Source organism: Lynx rufus, unplaced genomic scaffold, assembly GCF_022079265.1.
Source record: "Lynx rufus isolate CCGP_SWC_20201006 ecotype Redwood Valley unplaced genomic scaffold, mLynRuf1.p SCAF_2, whole genome shotgun sequence".
Taxonomy (NCBI): domain Eukaryota; kingdom Metazoa; phylum Chordata; class Mammalia; order Carnivora; family Felidae; genus Lynx; species Lynx rufus.
The window spans coordinates 50280104-50284226 of NW_025814834.1; the positions used below are offsets into that span (position 1 = coordinate 50280104).

Here is a 4123-nt window from a genome sequence, read left to right on the forward strand (position 1 = left end):
ATGTTGAGCAAATAAGCCGGACACTAAATGTACATGCTGGATGAATGCCTTTATATATAAAGTTTAAAAAGAGATTCTAATACAGCTATAATTTAGAATATTGGTTATACCTAACATTTAGTTACTAGAAGCACAAAGGGGAGTTAGGGAGATCTGGTAATCCTCTGCTTCCTGATCTGGATTACATGAGTATATAATGCTCGTGGAAATTCATAAATCTGTATAGATGTCCACTTCTCTGTTTGCTAAAATTTTTGTTTTGTTTTGTTTTGGGGATTTGCAGAGTCATCTGAGGCTTTATTTGGGAAAAGACACTTGAATTGGCATTTAGTAGGGGGTACTGGCAAGAGGGGGTACCCAGGGCCGCAGACTCCCTGCTAAGAGTAGGCTGAGGACCTGTGCTGAGCCTCAGGCATGTCTCCTGTTCTCCAAGGCTCCCCCGTATAGCTCCTGCCCACAAAGGCTCTATGGTGACCACAGGAGTAGGAGGCCAGGAGGGACCACAGATGTTGTTCACTTGGACAGAAGGACATTAGATGATTGCACACCAGCTTCCCATGATAGGCCTCAATCTTCTTCACAATCATTGCCATGGAGAAGCTGACAGGGCTGAAGGAACTGGATCCCTCACCAGAGCTGAAGTTACACTGGAAGAAGCTGAGGTCATAATTGAGGCCAGGGCTTGTGAGGCCCCAGTAAGCCAAGCTCAGCCCACCTGAGTAGCCATTGGTGGTCTTAGTTTGGATACTCATGTTCTGCATACCAGACTCCAACCAGCTCTCCTTACCCTCCAGGAGCTTGTTGTCGGTGGTGATCTCCATGTCCAAGGCCAGCTTGATGTTCATGAGCTCCCTCAGCCACCATGCCACGTCCTCCTTGGCTCACAGCAGGGTGTCCTCCAGCTTGGCCAGCTTGGCACTGGTGTCCTTAATGGCCAGCTCCCTGCACTGCTAAGCATTAGCTGTGGCAGACCCCAGGGAAGCCCTCTGGCCTTTGAGTCTCTTGATCTCAGCCTAGAGTTGTCTAATGTTCTGTTTCATCTTGGAAATCTCCATCTTCTGTGATGGAAGTCATCCTTGTGCTTCCTAGCCAATATCTGCAGCTCTTCCCACTTAATCCAGTACATGTTCTCAGTCTCAGCCCAATTGCAGTTGGCAATGCCCTCATACTAGGCCTTGACCTCAGAGATAATGCTGTCCAGGTCTAGGGAGAAGATGTTGTCCATGGACAGGACCACGGACATGTCTGAGATCTGGGACTGCAGATTAAAGATCTCCTCTTCACACAGCTGCCTTAAGAAGCCAATCTTGTCAGTCAGCTCTTCCAGGCAAACTCCAGCTTCAACTTGTTCACATAAGCTTCCTCCAAATCCTTCTTGATAAGAACAAACTTACTCTCCATGTCTACACTCACTTTGATCTCCTCCTCCTATTCTTGAAGTCCTCCACCAGCCCCTGCACATTGCCAAGCTCCACCTCCTGCTTCAGCTTCTCCTGGCCCAGTGTGTTCAGCTGCCATGCAAGATTGTTGACATAACTCTTGAACACATTGCCCATGTTGCTCCATGCTACCGTAGAAGGTTCCACCTCATCTCCAGAATTTTGTTCTGCTGCCCTAGGTGCTACATTTTATCGATGAAGGAGGCAAACTTGTTTTTGAGGGTCTTGATCTACTCCTTCTCCTGGGTGTGCACAGTCTGGATGCTGGGGCCCACTGCCAGCTTACAGGGGTTCAGCAGGCTTTGGTTCACTGAGAGAGCTGTGACGCTCCCCCACACCCCTGGCCACACCACAACCCCAACTACATTCGTGCAGGTGACCAGACCACCCTGGAAGCTTCTGCTGCTGCCGCCCACTCAGGGAAAGGCAGAGGAGATGATGTGGGCAGCAGGCACACTCGTGTATGAACGGCTGCTGAAGGCCTAGGCTCTGGAGGTGGACATGTTGTAGGACTTCTGGGTCACCCTGATGCACATGGTGAAGGCTGGGGTGCAGGTGAGTAGGCTGAACCTGACAGAGCTTTGAGAACGAGCTGAGAAGCTGCTTTTAGGTAGGCTAAATTTTTTGAATTTACATGTTTTCATAAAAATGTAGACGGCACCCCAGAACTGAACTCTCATTCTTGCATAGTAAAGATTCTATTAAAAAGAAAACTACTTTAGATATAGTTACTGTATTATTCAGAGTCCCACCATGAAACACACAGCACATCAAAGGTTAGTTGAAACAAGTTTAAGGAAGAAACAGTCTGTAGAAGTGTAGGCAGAATTCAGTGCAGTATGCCATGGTGATGCACCCAGGAGCTAGCAAGAGTAGGAAACTCTTACGCCTCAATGACGAAGGGGTAAGAGTTACCAGACACCAGCAAATACCGTAGTAGATGATGAGCACCTCAAAGGGAGCAGCCGCTGCTAAAACCTTACTCTGGCAGGGAAAGGAAAAAGGAAATAATTACTTTGAGCTTTCTTTTTCTTCCCACAATCAGCTCTCATGTTGCTAATCCAACCAGAACCTGAGTTAAAGGGATTTCAATAGGTACAATTTATAACAAGTAGTTTCCCAGAGTATAGAGCAGAGCAGAGGAGGGTAGAGAAAAAACCTGCAAGGGTAAATGGAGAAAACTAGCAGTTGTAGAGTCTATAGAGTAAGTATTTACAATGTACTTGTACTGGATACTGTCTGCCTTCATTATAAGGAAAACATATACTTTTCATCTTACTCCATCCTCTCTCATTTTTTTCATCTTTCTTTCTATGAGGCTAATTGCTATTTGAATTGTTGTATTTTCACTGCTTCATTTTTTGAAACACAGTATCTTTAAATTTTGATCAAAATAAAGTAGTATGATAAATCAGGAGAACAGAAATTTCTCCCCAAATAGCAGAAATTGTGTATTTTTGTGGATCTCAAAAATATTGTTTCCTGTTTAATGTGTTACAAAACTTGTCCTTCTAGGCATTTTGACTTCAACCCATAATCCAGAAAAATTAAATAAGCAAATACTTAGTTCAAACTAGTCACTGGTCAGGATAAGCATAAAGTAACAAGATAACTGAAGATTCATTTACAATTATTTATTCTTTGACTTGGAATAGAGAGTTTTTTACAAACAGCTCAATTTGTATTTTAGGCTGCCTTTAAAGAATATGTTTTACCTGTAATTCCCCTCCCCCAAAGAAAAGCATTTTTTAATGTTAAGCAATAATAAAGTATTAGCCATTTTTCCCCATCAGCTAAAAAGAATAATATACAACTAATTATGCCTGTATGAGTAAAAAAAGAAAATCCTGAAATTTGTTCTAAACATTGATATAAATAGTTAAAACTTGACATCTATAACAACACTAAAGTTTATCATCTCTATGGGATATTTTTAAACTTTTTAAGACATAATTTTTATGTTTCTAAAATCTGATTATTGGCATATGCATAAAACAGTTTTAGAAAATCTAAATGATTATCACTAGCTAAATATTCCTTTTAAAAACTTGCCAAATAAGAACAGTTCAAAAATGTGATCACCCTAATCTAAATTCGAATCAAACATCTATAAAGGGAATTCAGGACTTTAAATTAAAACTATCTTCTGAATGTGTAAATCAAAGTTATGCTTATAAGTACTAATTAGATTGTATTTAATTAAATCTCAGTTATTCATAATAGAATTTTTAAATATCATTAAAATTATATGCCAGAAGTAATTACTGAAAAAAAAATTTGGTTTAGACAATCTTGCAAAAATCCCATGCAAACATAACTTTTATTTCACACTTTATAATTTTATTTTACATAGTGTTCTTAAATGGGTAAATGTGGACATTATTTACCACCTTACAAAATAAATTTCCTTCATTCTCAATACCAAAAAAAAAAAATTAATACCCTCTATTCAATTCACCTGTAAGATTGGTTGAAGGCAAAGCCTTAAAATCAGAAAAGTGTGGTAAGGGGCACCTGGGTGGCTCAGTCAATTAAGCGTCTGACTTCTGCTCAGTTCATGATCTCACAGTTTGTGAGTTCAAGCCCCATGTCAGGCTCTGTGGTGACAGCTCAGAGCCTGGAGCCTGCTTCAGATTCTGTGTCTCCTTCTCTCTGTCTCCATCGCTGCTCACGCTCTCTCTGTC

The 4123-nt window shown here is 41.3% G+C and overlaps 1 pseudogene; it reads right to left on the reverse strand.

Moving 5' to 3' along the window:
• Positions 1-377: 377 nt before the first annotated feature.
• LOC124514180 (keratin, type II cytoskeletal 8-like) lies at positions 378-1975 on the reverse strand (annotated as a pseudogene).
• Between the last annotated feature and the right edge of the window lie 2148 nt (positions 1976-4123).